This window comes from Schistocerca americana, chromosome 1 (genome assembly GCF_021461395.2).
Source record: "Schistocerca americana isolate TAMUIC-IGC-003095 chromosome 1, iqSchAmer2.1, whole genome shotgun sequence".
NCBI classification, from domain to species: domain Eukaryota; kingdom Metazoa; phylum Arthropoda; class Insecta; order Orthoptera; family Acrididae; genus Schistocerca; species Schistocerca americana.
This window is the reverse complement of record NC_060119.1, coordinates 615,644,537-615,660,500: the sequence shown is the minus strand read 5'-3', so window position 1 is coordinate 615,660,500 and position 15,964 is coordinate 615,644,537.

The window sequence follows — 15,964 nt, the reverse complement described above, 5'->3', positions numbered from 1 at the left end:
TCTGCAGCAAGAAACACATTTTGGGACAATTTTTGTGTACTAAAAATTTAAGACAGCGCTTGTTCTTGGATCTGCTCAGTACATGAAAAGCAAGTATTTCTTATTATACAAGTTATCATCGTGCAACAGAATTTTGATTAGAACTCGGAATTCTGCGAAGACAGCTGCATATAAAACGAAGAAGAGCATGTCAAAAACACGTAAAACACACATTAATGTGGGAGAAGGTCACTAGTGTCACTACGATATCACTCTACATTGTTGCCAGATTTCCTTCTCCCTCCCTGTGCTGCCAGCCCTTCCGCTTTTCAGGACAGTTGGGCGGCTTAACCATTGTAAGAAATTCAAGGAGTTTGATCCTACTGGCTGGGGAAATGAACGCAGCTTACATTGGCGCCAAATTTATCTCCTCCTCTACCTGACTAGACCTCTCACCATCACCTATACCCTACTCTATCTTGGTCAGTTGGGTGACATAAAAATGTTGGAAAATCCACAGTCGCTACTTACCCAGGCATGCTAACCATTACTTGTGTTCTGTGCACCATAGTAAAATGATAAGCCACAAATGAGAAAGGTAGATTTTAAAACAATTGCCACTGTCAGATATGTGATGTATGATATATTCTTCACTGTCACCAGTCTGTAATAGTGATTCAGATTCTCGCAAACAGTAGGAAAGTAAAAAATAGTGGGCAAATCCAAGATACAATTCAAATAGCCGACTTAAGCTTGCTTGCTCAAAGTATAAAATAATGAGAAATTAAACAAATCAAAAATTTAACACTGCTTTTATGTTTTGAAAGCATGGTCTACAAATGTTTTACAATCACCACTGTCAGCCATAAAGCAAGGACTTTACACAACGCCTACACACACACAAAACCATGCGTAACACATCAATCACACTACAGATCACAAACGAAATATCACTAAAATTACGGAAATAGCTCCTAGCTTCATGTTATGGATGTTTCTGACCCATTCGGAGTGCATCATATAATGTGCTAGCAAAGAAAGAATCAGATGTGATGATCCCATTACAAAACAATCACGCTGCTGTTAGTCTCACGAGTGAATGCCATCTTAACATACCCAGGGCCAAGCTTCTAAATGATCACCTTCGCCACTTTGTGGAGGATGACACCACATCACCAGCACACATGCACTGTACTGACAGAGATCTACAGCTCCACGGCCTAACCGTCTCACTGGTGCGTGAATAATGAGGGCGAGAGATATGGTCGGAGCTCACAGACATGCTGACGTATCACATGCCGCTACAGGAACACAGCCTGACCAGTTGCCATCCCACAATTCGCCTGTGTATCAGGGTAGCACAGGAAATTCCAAGGAGAGGCATGTGCATTGTCGCTATAATTTACTACGTCATTTTACACATTATTGATTTTTGTGAGGTGTTTGCTTTGGCCACCTTCGCCCCACTTCAAGCTGCTAGCAGAGCCCCATGACATCCCGCCGCGCCTCCCTGCCACAACGCAGGTTGCTACCCTCTGTGGACAGCTACCACCAGATGCATTAGAGATAGCTTTGTTTAAATTCCTTCCGCCAACTGGCTGCACAATGAGTAGGGCATGATTCTCTTCCCGGCTGGGTCGACAGATATTTGCAGTTTTCGATCTGCAGTGCGTCGCTGGAGCTAGCCAAATACTGCTTGTACGTCTTTGATATCACTCTTAAAGCTTCTTAATTGAATTAAACGTTATTAACATTCGACATCCTCGTTATTTATACCTAGATATTTATTTTTCAACATTGTCACCGTGGCGACGATAAAGTTCTCCCGAGGAGAGACCAGTATTTTATTACGGCCGCTGTAGAATGTTTCATTTTGTTGACGGTGGTACAATCTCATCTCTGCTTGCACGGCTTCATCGTTATCCAAGTGAAGTCCTCGAATGAAATACGTATGGGCCAAGTCGTGACTGTGTAGATGATGTTCGATGACAGTGAACCCAAGCCATCAGATTCCTACAGACGTCGCGGCGCTTGTTTGTAGTCCGGCATTGCTACTCTAAAGGAGATGGTAATCCCTATTTAGACGAATTATTCGTACTCGAAACTCAGTTACAGCACACTGTTCCTCACTCACCCCAATAGTTACATTACACACCGCCATGATGCACGCCACAATTCGGAGACTTCTAGCGGTAGAGGGCTGTATGTAGACATGAAGAATAAAGATATACCATATTAAGAAGCTCTAAGGGTTATAAAATTTCTGAGGCATTAGTGTCACCGCACAGAAACTGAACGGGTATTCGGACGTAAATGTAGATGATTATCTAATAGTCATGAGGGACAGGAATGTGCTTGTACGGGAACCCGTAGATGAAAGAGCCACGGGAAAATTTGGTTTTGGTATTAGGAATGAAAGAGGAGAAAGAGTAACATAGTTCTGCAGTAAATTTCAGATAACATAGCGAAAACTCTGTTCAAGAAGCACATAGCATAGCGAATGCGGTGTTCAAAAATCACAAGAGGATAAGGTATACCTGGAAAAGGCCCGGATACACTGGAAGATTCCAACTGGATTACATCTTAGAGAGATTTCAGAATTAGACAGTAGATTGTAAGGCGTACCCAGGAGCAGATAAAGACTCAAATCATAATTAAGTAATGTCGAAGAACAGTCTTAAGTTCAAATGAATCGTACAGAAGGAAGAACGTGGAAGGAAGTGCGATACTGAAGTAATGAGAAATGACGAGAGACTCGTTTGAAGTTCTCTCAAGAGAGAGCAGGGTGTAGGGGATGGTGAGAGGGGATGGTGACGAGTAAAAGGTCTAGTGAAATGGAGGAGAGGGTAAATTGGGGGTAGTGTCTGATTAGTAATCAAAACGTCCTCAGTCCCAGGTTAGAAACCCGCCACCTTTAAATTTTGATCAGTAATCAGCGTTGGCAGTCGAAGACTTCCGACCACCCTAATTCTGCCAACGGCTTTCTCAAAGAGGACGGAGAAGCGGACAGGGGTTCAGGGTTCCCTCTTATCCTTCGAGTGGGAACTGCACCTAAAGGCGGAAGAAACAGCAATGATCAACGGCATGAGGATAAAGAACGCAATGGAAACCACTGCATTAAAGACACACAACGTGTATCCACAGGATGATGATCTCTCCACTGGCAAAAGATTCCGGAATAGTCCCCCATTCGGATCTCCGGGAGGGGACTGCCAAGGGGCAGGTGATCATGAGAAAAACATTGAATAACCGACGGAAGAATAACGTTTGTACCGGGTCGGGGTTTAGCGACACTAGATATTGAGCGTCAGTGACAGAGGAGACCAAAAGTCATTATTTTGTCAGGGATGGCGGGAGGGAAAACGACACTTTGTGGGCGGTGGAATGGACTCTGCCCTTGGCTGAAAGGGTGAGGTGTGAGTGAAACATTGGTGGTTACAGTAACAGTCATTTAATGAGACATAAGACCCTTTAAACAAACAGACTAATACAATGTGTTTTAACTCTCTCAGTTCCTCGCGGCGGCGGAGCGGCGGAGTCGTAGCTTGCAGGTTCCAGTGACCGCTGATACGGCGACAGCTCGTGTTGCAACGGCACGCCAGGCGTCGTATCCCTCCCTCAGTAACATGCCCGTAACTCTCTGCGGCCGCGGCGTGGCCTTCTCCCTGTGCAGTCGCTCACTGAGTTACTAAAAAGCGGCTACGGCGTGGCGCGGAGTACCCCTCAGGTCCGGCGTCTTCTGGCGGAGTTGATAAACACCTAGGTTCACAGCTGACTCATTTGGTGAGATCGCAGTCCTTTAGACCTCACCAGCTACATGGATAAGTATCACATGGACTTCTTTCTGGTAACATCTGGGATAGCATCTTCTGCGCTGACCTATTGGCAGGTACCGACATCATCTTCTATCGAGTAGCATAGCGGCTAAGTCGTTGTAGCCAAGTATGACGTCCGCTGACTAAACATCGGTCCGTCTTTCCAGCAGACGTTCCTTCGTGTCTTCTGCCTTCCCTCGAAGGACCTCCTCCAACGACCATCTCACGCCCTTTTTTCTTCAGACAACTTACGAGAATTTTTTTGAAATGATTCGAATGGCTCTGGGTACTATTCTACTTAACATCTGAGATCATCAGTCCCCTAGAACTTAGAACTACTTAAACCTAACTAACCTAAGGACATCACACACACCCATGCCCGAGGCAGGATTCGAACCTGCGACCGTAGCGGTCGCGCGGTTCCGGACTGAAGCGCCTAGAACCGCTCGGCCACAGCAGTTGGCCGCTACGAGAATTCAGCGAGGTAATATTTACAGGGACCACCGATATTTCAGCGGGAATACACCCCGCCATTTTTAAATCACAAACTGCAACGGTGTCATGATGAAAAACGTGTCCCACTTGCCAAGGTTGTGCACAATATTAGTTCTTCTGCCGCCAATCGCTTCAAGCAACGTGTTGGCTTTGCTCTTGTGCGTGAAAGGATTCCCTTTACTCGTCGACGTTAGGATTCTGTTTCCAAAGAATTGTTTTGTTTCCATTTAATGGCTCCTTCATTATTGTCTGATTTCACTTGGGATTGGTTGGACGGTGCCTCATGGATTCAAGCTGATTGGGAATACAATTCTGTTCCTGCTACGCATTTGGCAAAGTTTGAACGTTTCCATCGCTTGGAGACTGATTTTATATCTCGACGTTCTGTGATAAATCTCACAGAAACATTTTTTGACGATGCAACCTTATCCGTGCTAGGGAAGGGTTTAAATTTTGCACCCACACCGAAGAGTTTGCCGGTAGCTGATTTTATTATTTCAATAGAACAGGCAGTTTGCAAACTACCTCCTGACGCTGCAGAGGAGGTTAGGAGGGAGGCATGTCGTGTGTTGACTGGGGCTCGTCCACCCAAGAGTAATGCAACAGCAGCAGAGAGGGCTGCTTTGAGAGTAATTTAACAGCAGCATAGAGGGATGCTTTACGCTCTCTCGAAGTTGATCCTGACATTGTTATTTTACCTGGGGACAAGGGCAATGCCTCTGTTGTTTTAAACAAACAAGATTATGTACAAAAGATGCAATGTTTTTATCTGACTCAGCGTGTCGCAGGATCGATGCTGATCCCACAAAAAGTGTTGGAAGGAGGACCAACAGCTTCCTGAAGAAAAGTGGTAGTCTTAACACCTATAGTGCTGTTCCCCCTGCGTTATATGGCACTCCGAAGGTACATAAGGAAGGGGTTTCTGTCCGTCCTATAGTGAGCAATATCGGCGCTCCGACATATCGTGTAGGCAAGCATCTCGGTTCTCTGTTAAGCCCATAAGTTGGTCGGTGTGAGCATCATATCAGGAACTCAGCTGATTTCTTGAGCCGTTTGGAGGGAATGCGGTTGAATAAATGTGATACTTTAGTAAGTTTTGATGTGGTCTCTCTGTTCACTCGCGTTCCTCTGTCAGATTCGTTGCGGTTAATTGAGGTTAGGTTTGGTGTTGAATTAACTAACCTCTTTTGACATGTGTTGACATCCACTTACTTTTTATTCCGTTACCAGTATTACGAGCAGACTGATGGAGTTGCGATGGGTAGCCCGTTCTCCTGTGATGGCAAATTTGTTTATGGAAGACTTCAAGGAACGTGCATGGGAGTCGGCGCCTTTGAAAGCCGCCTGTTTCTTCAGATATGTTGATGGTATTTTTGTTGTTTGGCATTGTGGTAGGACGAATGTGAATGCGTTTTTAGAACGTCTGAACTCGCTCCACTCGAACATTCGTTTTACTATAGAGGTGGAAGAGGATGGTTGCCTTCCCTTTCTTGACGTTTTGGTTACGCGGAAGGATGATGGATAGTTGGGACATGCAGTTTACCGGAAACGTACTCACACTGAGCTGTATTTACAGGCTGATAGTTGTCGCCATCCGGCAAAGCATAAAGGGGTACTTCGTACCTTGGTACACAGGGCACATGTCATTTCCGACACCGAGACTTTGCCAGTTGATGTGGCCCATCTTGAAACTACACACCTGGAAATTGAAATAAGAACACCTTGAATTCATTGTCCCAGGAAGGGGAAACTTTATTGATACATTCCTGGGGTCAGATGCATCACATGATCACACTGACAGAACCACAGGCACATAGACACAGGCAACAGAGCATGCACAATGTCGGCACTAGTACAGTGTATATCCACCTTTCGCAGCAATGCAGGCTGCTATTCTCCCATGGAGACGATCGTAGAGATACTGGATGTAGTCCTGTGGAACGGCTTGCCATGCCATTTCCACCTGGCGCCTCAGTTGGACCAGCGTTCGTGCTGGACGTGCAGACCGCGTGGGACGACGCTTCATCCAGTCCCAAACATGCTCAATGGGGGACAGATCCGGAGATCTTGCTGGCCAGGGTAGTTGACTTACACCTTCTAGAGCACGTTGGGTGGCACGGGATACATGCGGACGTGCATTGTCCTGTTGGAACAGCAAGTTCCCTTGCCGGTCTAGGAATGGTAGAACGATGGGTTTGATGACGGTTTGGATGTACCGTGCACTATTCAGTGTCCCCTCGACGATCACCAGTGGTGTACGGCCAGTGTAGGAGATCGCTCCCCACACCATGATGCTGGGTGTTGGCCCTGTGTGCCTCGGTCGTATGCAGTCCTGATTGTGGCGCTCACCTGCACGGCGCCAAACACGCATACGACCATCATTGGCACCAAGGCAGAAGCGACTCTCATCGCTGAAGACGACACGTCTCCATTCGACCCTCCATTCACGCCTGTCGCGACACCACTGGAGGCGGGCTGCACGATGTTGGGGCGTGAGCGGAAGACGGCCTAACGGTGTGCGGGACCGTAGCCCAGCTTCATGGAGACGGTTGCGAATGGTCCTCGCAGATACCCCAGGAGCAACAGTGTCCCTAATTTGCTGGGAAGTGGCGGTGCGTTCCCCTACGGCACTGCGTAGGATCCTACGGTCTTGGCGTGCATCCGTGCGTCGCTGCGGTCCGGCCCCAGGTCGACGGGCACGTGCACCTTCCGCCGACCACTGGCGACAACATCGATGTACTGTGGAGACCTCACGCCCCACGTGTTGAGTAATTCGGCGGTACGTCCACCCGGCCTCCTGCATGCCCACTATACGCCCTCGCTCAAAGTCCGTCAACTGCACATACGGTTCACGTCCACGCTGTCGCAGCATGCTACCAGTGTTAAAGACTGCGATGGAGCTCCGTACGCCACGGCAAACTGGCTGACACTGACGGCGGCGGTGCACAAATGCTGCTCAGCTAGCGCCATTCGACGGCCAACATCGCGGTTCCTGGTGTGTCCATTGTGCCGTGCGTGTGATCATTGCTTGTACAGCCCTCTCGCAGTGTCCGGAGCAAGTATGGTGGGTCTGACACACCGGTGTCAATATGTTCTTTTTTCCATTTCCAGGAGTGTACATTTCGTCAGAATGATTACAGCGAAAGACAGATTGAAAGTGCGTTGCGCTATCTTCCAACTGTGCATCGGGTGACTGATGATAATACTGAGTCGACACCTAAGTCTACTGCCTTAACGCAGGAAGCACTCCCAGCAATATCGGTCGTATTTCAAGGAAATACGATATGAAATGTGTCTTCCGATCTCTATCTAAAATTAAAGTGCTTTTGGGATCTGTTAAGGATGATCTTGATTTGTGTAAGGCGGGTGTATATTGCATTCCGTGTAGCTGTGGCAAGGCATACATTGGTCAGAGTATCAGGACCGTGGAGGACCGATGCATTGAGCATAAACGGCACACACGATTACAGCAGGCAAGTAGATCTGCCATCGCCGAACATTGTTTGGATACTGGTCACCCTATGTCATAACAATATCGAGATATTTGCATGCACATCCAGCCATTGGGACAGTGTTATTAAGGAGGCAGTTGAGATTAAATTAGCGAACAACCTTGTAAACAGGGATAGAGGTCTTTGTTTAAACTCTGCTTCGAATCGTGCTGTCTCGCTAGTCAAAAAGAGGGACAGAGTCACCTGCTAGTTAGTAATCCACCACTATCGATATCTCTGACTTTGGTCATCTTTGGTGGCACTTGTGGTCAGCGTGTGAGCGGTATCTTATCTTAATTACTCCAAGAACCGAAGTTTCAAATTTGCTTGTACATCACCTGTCCGTTGCAATTTGTGACCTGACAATGGTGGGATGTATTCCCATCGAAATATCGGCCCTCGCTGTAAATATTACCTGGCTGAATTCCAGTAAATTGTTTGAATTGTATACACCAGGAGAAACTCGTCTCACACATCAGGCTTGTTTGTCGGAGGTATTTATGGGGTGTTTTTGCCCATGTTCCGAAGTTTCTAGGGCGGCGACTGACTCTTCGGTCGTTAATCGATGCTTCTCAGGTTGGGCAGAAACGTGCAAATGACGATCGATCGATTAATCGATGAAAGAAGGAAGTTCAAAAATGTTGAGGGCAGTTCAGGAATACATAAACACAAGTCGCTGAGGAATGAAATAAATAGGAAGGGCAGGGAACCTAAGACGAAACGGCTGCCTGAAAAATGTGAAGAAATCGAAAAAGAAATGATTATCGGAAGGTCTGACTCACCACATAGGAAAGTCAAAATAACCTTCGGTGAAATTAAAAGCAAGGGCGATAACATTAAGAGAACAACGGTAATTCCACTGTTAAATGAAGAAGAGAGGGCGGATAGGTGTAAAGAGTACAGTGAAGGGCTCTATGAGGGGTTAAGATTTATCTGATGTGATAGAAGAAGAAACTGGAGTCGATTTAGGCGAGGTAGGGGATCCAGTATTAGAATTTAAGGGAGCTTTGGAGGACTTAAGTTCAAGTAAGGCAGAATGGATGGATAACATATCAGAATTTCTGAAATCATTGCGGCAAGTGGCGACAAAATGACCATTCACGTTCGTGTGTAGAATGTATGCATTTGGCGACATACCATCTGACTTTCGGAAAAATATCATCCACACAGCTCTGAAGACTGGAAGATCTGACAAATGACAGAACATGGCACAATCTGCTTAACAGTTCATACATCCTAATTTGTTGACAAGAATAGTATAAAGAGGAATGGAAAAGAACTGAGGATATGTTAAATCACGAGTAGCTTGGCTTCAGGAAAGGTAAAGGCACCATTGGGGCCGTTATGACGTTGAGGTTGATAATGGAAGTAAAACCACAGAAAAATCAAGAAACAGGACACATTCATAGGATTTTTCGACCTTGAAAAAGCGATCGACAATGTAAAATGGTGCAAGATGTTCGATGTTCTGAGAAAAGTAGGGAAAAGATATAGGGAGAGACGGGTAATATACAACATGTACAAGAGCCAATAGAGAGTAATAAGAGTGGACGACCAAGAACGAAGTTCTCGGATTAAGAAGACTGTAAGGCGGGGAAATAGTTTTTCGGCCCTACTGTCCAATCTGTTCATCGAAGAAGCAGTGATGGAAATAAAAGAACGGTTCAGAAATGCAATTAAAATTCGAGGTGAAATGATACCAATGATACAATTCGCTGGTGACATGACTATCTTGAGTGAAAGTGAAGGAAAATTACAATAACTGCTGAATGGAAGGGACAGTAATGCAATGAGTACAGAAGAAAGACTCAGAGAAAATCGAAGAAAGACGAAAGTAATGAGAAGTATCGGAAATAGGAACAGCGAGAAACTTCACATCAGGATTGATGGTCACGAAGTAGATGTAATTAAGGAATCCCGCTATCTAGGCAGCATAATAACCAAAGACGGAGCAAGGAGGATATCAAAAGCAGTCTAGCATTGATTGACGAAAAGGGCATTCCTGGCCAAGAGAAGTCTACTAATATCAAAGCACAACATTCTATTATAGTGAAACATGGACTATGGGAAAATCGGAACAGAAGAGAATCGAAGCATTTGAGCTGTGGTACTACAGACGAATGTTGAAAATTAGGTGGAATGATAAGGTAACGTATGAGGCGGTTCAGCGCACAACCGGAAAGGAAAGGAATATGTGCAAATCACTGACAAGGAGAAGGGACAGGATGATAGGTCTGATATCAGGGAATGACTTCCATTGTATTAGAGGGAGCTGCAGAGGGAGAAATCTGTAGAGGAAGACGGAAGACTGAGATTGGAATACATCCAGCAGATAACTTGGGACGTAGGCTGCAAATGCTGTTCTGAGCTGAAAAGGTTGGCACAGGAGTGGAATTCGTGAAGAGCCGCATCAAACCATCCAGAAGAATGCTGACACAAAAAAAGATGTAGATACTGCGATAAGGAATATCACAGCAGCCGTTTCAGTTGAACAGCAGTGAACATCTCTAAATAGGGAACTCAAAGATGTTGGGCAGTCAGACATGTGTACGTGGAAGGCAACTTAGAAGAACCGTTGGATAACAGAAAGAATACTGCAGCTGTTAGAAGAAAGGAAAACAAAAATGTATATGGAAACAGAGGAATACAGCGAAACATTCTTTTGTAAGCTTAAGTCCTTTGACTCATTTGCTGCGGCCGCCAGGAATTCCTCATCATCTCAGAGTAGCACTTGCAAACTTTGTCCTCAATTATTTGCTATCATCATGTCCCTTCCGCTTGTCAGTTTTCCATATTCCTCTCCTGGCCAGTTCTGAGGAGAAACTCTTCATTCATAAACTTATCGTTCCATCTAATGTTAAACATTCTTCTGCAGCACCACATCTCAATTTCTTCGATTCTCTGCTGTTCTAGTTTTCCCACAGCTTATGGTTCAGTACCACACCGTGCTGTGCTGCAAACGTACATTCTCAGAAATTTCTGCATGAAATTGATACTGGCAGAATTCTCTTGGCCAGGAATGCCTTTTCTCCTGTGTTAGCCTCCTTGTTATGTCTTCCTTGCTCCGTCCATAGTGGATTATTTTGCTGCCTAGGTAGCACTACCTCATCTATTTCGTGTTCCTCTACTCTAGGCTTCTCGCTGTTCTCATTTCTGCATTACTTCTGACATCTTCCTTCGAGCTACTCTAGGTCCATATTCTGTACAAATTACACTCCTCATTGCGTTCAAGAGATCCTGTAATTTTTCTTCGCCTTCTTTACTCTATCTTGTGCAAGTCTCTTCATCTCCGAATAACTACTGCAACCTACATTCTCCTGAATCTGCTTTCTGTATTCATCTCTCGTTCTCCTACGATTTTTATCCTTCACGCTTCCCCCAGTACTACATTGGTGATACCTTGATGCCTCAGAAGGTGTCCTACCAACCGATTCCTTCTTCTATTCAAATTGTGCCACAAATTTCCCTTCTCCCCAAATCTGTTCAGTACCTCCTCATTGGTTTCGTGATCTACCCATCTAATCTTCAGCATTTTTCTGTACCACCACATTTCGAAAGCTTCTATTCTCTTCTTGTCCAAACTATTTATCGTCCATGTTTCACTTCCATACATGGCTACACTCCATACAAATACTGTCAGAGAAGACTTCCTGACACTTAACTCTATAGTCGATGTTAAGAAGTTTCTGTTCTTCAGAAACGCATTCCTTGACTTAGCCAGTCTACATTTTGTATCTTCTCTACTTCGACCATTGTCAGCTATTTTACACCCCAAATAGCAAAAATCATTTACTACTTTAAGTACCACATTTCCTAATCTAATACCATCAGCATCACCTGATTCGAATCGAATTCATTCCATTATCCTTGTTTTGCTTTTGTTGATGTTCACCTTATATCCTCCTTCCGAGACACTGTCCATTCCGTTCAGCTGCTCTTCCAAGTCCATTGCTGTCTCTGACACAGTTACAACGTCGTTGGCAAATCTTGAAATTTTTATTTATTTTCCACGTATTTTAATTCCTAGGCCTTTTTTCTTTTGTTTCGTTTACTGCTTGCTAAACATATAGTTTGAATAACATCGGGCTAAGCTACAACCTTTCCTCACTCCCTTCTCGACCACTGCTTCCTTTTCATGCCCGTCGACTCTGATGACTACCATCTGGTTTCTGTACAAATTGTAAACAGCCTTTCGCTCTCTGTATCTTACCTCTATCCCCTTCAGTATTTCAAAGAGAGTATTCCAGTCAACACTGTCAAAAGCTTTCTCTAAGTCTACAAATGCTATAAATGTAGGTTTGCCTTTTCTTAACCTATGTTGTAAGATAACCTCAGGGTCTGTATTGCCTCGCTTGTTCCATCATTTCTACAGAATCCAAAATGATCTTCCCCGAGGTCGGCTTCTATCAGTCTTTCCATTCGTCTGTATATAATTCGTGTTAGTATTTTGCAACCGTGACTTATTAAACTGATAGTTCGGTCATTTTCACACCTGTCAACACCTGCTATCTTTGGGATTGGAATTATTATATTCATCTTGAAGTCTGAGGATATTTCACCTGTCTCATACATCTTGCCCACCAGATAGAGCTTTATCATGGCTGGCTCTCCCAAGGCTATGAGTATTTCAAATGTAATGTTATCTACTCCTAGAGTCTTGTTTCGACTTAGGTCTTTCAGCACTCTGCCAATTTCTTCACGCAGTGTCGTATCTACTGTCTCTTATTTCTCTACGTCCTCCTCCATTTCCATAATGTTGCCCTCAAGTACATCACCCTTGTATAGACTCTCGGTATATTCCTTCCACCTTTCTGCTTTCCCTTCTTTGATTAGGATGAGATTTCGGTGTGAGCTCTTGTTATTCATAAATTCTTTTTTCTCCAAAGGTCTCTTTAATTTTCCTGTAGGCAGTAGCTATCTTACCCCTAGTGATACATGCTCCTACATCCTTACATTTGTCCTCTAGCCATCCCTGCTTAGCCAATTTGCACTTCCTGTCAATCTCATTTTTGAGACGTTTGCATTCCTTTTCGATGGCTTCATTTACTGCATTTTTATATTTTCTCCTTTCATCTATTAAATTCAATATCTCTTCTGTTATCCAAGGATTTCTGCTAGCCCTCGTCTTATTACCTACTTGACCCTCTACTATCTTCACTATTTCATCTCACTAAGCTACCCATTCTTCTTCTACTGTATTTCTTTGCCCTATTCTTGTCAATCGTTCCCTAATAGTCTCTCTGAAACTCTCTACGACCTCTGGTTCTTTCAGGTTATCCATTTCCCATCTGCATAAGTTCCTACTTTTTGGCAGTTTCTTCAGTTTTAATCTACAGTTCATATCCAATAGATTGTGGGCAGAGTCTACATCTGTCCCTGGAAATGTCTTCCATGTATACAACCTTCTTTCTGGATTCTCAAACCAAGGGTTAGCTTTGGTTAGTTACTTACTGTACAGAATTCTACCAGGCGGCTTCCCCTTTCATTCCTTACCCCCAGTCCATATTCACCTACTACTTTTGCTCCTCTTCCTTTTCCTACAATCGCATTCCAATACCTCATGATACTAAATTTTGATCTCCCTTAACTATCTGAATAATTTCTTTTATCACCTCATGCATTTCTCCAGTCTCTTCATCATCTGCGCAGCTAGTTGGTATATAAACTTCTACTATTGTGGTAGGCGTGGGCTTTGTTTCTATCTTGGCTACAATAATGCGTTCACTATGCTGTTCCTAGTAGCATATCCGAGTCCCTATTTCTTTATTCATTGTTAAACCCATTCCTACATTACCGTTATCTGTTCTTGAACGTTTCTTTTATTTTCATCATTAATTCTTCTATGTTCAGATTGAACAACAGGGGAGAAAGACAACATCCCAGCCGTAGACCCTGTTCAATCCGAGCACTTTCTTCTTGGTCTTTCACTCTCATAGTTCCATCTTGGATCTTGTACATATTGTATACCACACCTGATGCCTTATAACGACCCCGATTTTTCTCAGAATTCCGCAAATTTGCACCATTTTAAATTATCGAACGCATTTTCTGAGGTCGACAAGTCCTGTGAAAGTGTCTTGATTTTTCTTTGTTGTTGCTACCATTAGCAATCGCAACTTCAGAACTACTTCTACGCTGTTTTTACCTTTCCTAAAGCATAACTGATCATCCCCTAACAGATCCTTAGTTTTCTTTTCCATTCTTATGTATGGTATTCTTGTCTGCATCTTGGATACATAACCATTAAGCTGACTGTGTGATAAGTGTCGCATTTGTCGGCTCTTTCAGTTTTGGAATTTGTGAGGATAACTTTCTTACTGAAGTCTGATGGTACATCACTCGTCTCATACGTTATTCACACCATCGTGAATGGTCGTTTTGTAGAAACTTCCTCCAATGATACTAGAAATTCCGGTGTAATGGTATGAATCGCTTCTGTCTTATTTGATTGTAAGTCTCTCAAAGTTTCTTTTGAATTCTGATTCTAATTCTAGATTCCCCACCTATCACGTCCTGCTTCTTCATCTACCACGTCATCAGGCACGTACCCCTCTCACAGAGGCCTTCAGTGTACTCTTTTCAACTAACAATTCTTTCCTCTGCATTAGACAGTGGAATTCCCAATGCACCCTTAAAGTTACCACCCTTGCTTTCAATTTCACCGACGGTTGTTTTGTCTTTGTTGTACATTGTGTCATTCATTCCGACGATCATTAGTTTTTCGATTTCTTCAAATTTTTCATGCAGCCATTTCGCCTTGGCTTCTTTCCACTTCCTGTTTATTTCATTCTGGAGTGGATTTCCATGAACATTTTTCTATTTCCTTCTTTCATAAATCAACTGAAGTATTTCTTCTGTTACCCATGGTATCCTCACAGTTTCTTTGTACCTACATTTTTTTTCTAACTTCTGTGATAGCTCGTCTTACAGATGCCGGTTATCTTCAGCTGGACTGCATACTGACGGCTCATTATCGCAGTATTTATAGCCTCACAGAACTTCAAGCGTATGTCTTCATTCCTTTGTACTTCCGTATCCCACTTCTTTGCGCACTGACTCTTCCTGCCTCGTGTCTTAAAATTCAGCCTACTCCCCATCGTTACTAAATTACTGTCTGGGTCTACATCTTCTCCCGCGTACGCCTTACGATCCAGTATCTGGTTTGAGAATCCCTGTGCAACCCTGATGTCATCCTACTGGAATATTCCCATAGCTCCACGCCTTTTTCCAAGTATACCACCTCCTCTTGTCATACGTGAAAATTTTTTTTTACGGAACTCAGTTAATCTTCCTCCTCTCTCAATCCTACTACCAAACCAATATTCTTCCGTAAACAATCCTACACCTCCTCCTTTCGCTACAATCTCCTTCCAGGCCCCCCAGGGCTATTAGATTTTCATCTGTTTTTACGTACTGAATTACTCTCTCAGTATCCTTATGCACTTTCTCTCTCTCTTCATCTTCTGTCAGCGACGTCAGTATGTATGTCTGAACTACTCTTGTCGGTGCTGGTTTGCTATCTTTCCTGATGAGAGCAACCGTGTCATTGAACAGTTCAGTCTCACTCCTTGCTTTACCTTCCCATTCATAACGAATCCTAGTCCAATTATACTATTTTCTGCTCCTGTTGATAGTGACCAGAAATCCTTGTCTTCTTTGCATTTCACTTCACTTAACCGCACTGTATCTAGTCTGAAGCGTAACGTTTCCATTTTACAGATTTTCTAGCTTCCCTACCACATTCTGACATCTGACATTCCATGCCCCGATTCTTAGCACGTAACCCTTTCCTTAGTTATTCAGTCTTTTCCCATTTAACCTCCCCTTAGCAACCCCCTCCCATAATTCGGAATGGGAGTCTAGTGCGGTTGCTTTTAGCAAATGAGGAATCATCGTGACAGTTTTTCAGTAACAGGACACATGTCCTCTGGCTACACATTATCTGTCTTTAATGCAGTGGTTTCCATTGTCATCTGCATCCTCATGGCATTTATTATTGCTGAATCTTCCGGCTTTTAGTGGCAGTTGCCACCGTAAGAGCAAGACAGTGCCCTGATCGTCAGTCCACAACTCCACCATATTTGACAATGCCGTTGGGCAGAATGAGGATGGACTCTTATGCCTGGAGTCTTCCGCCACCTTTGTGATGATTTTTATTCAACATTTAAATAGTGCCGGTGTTGG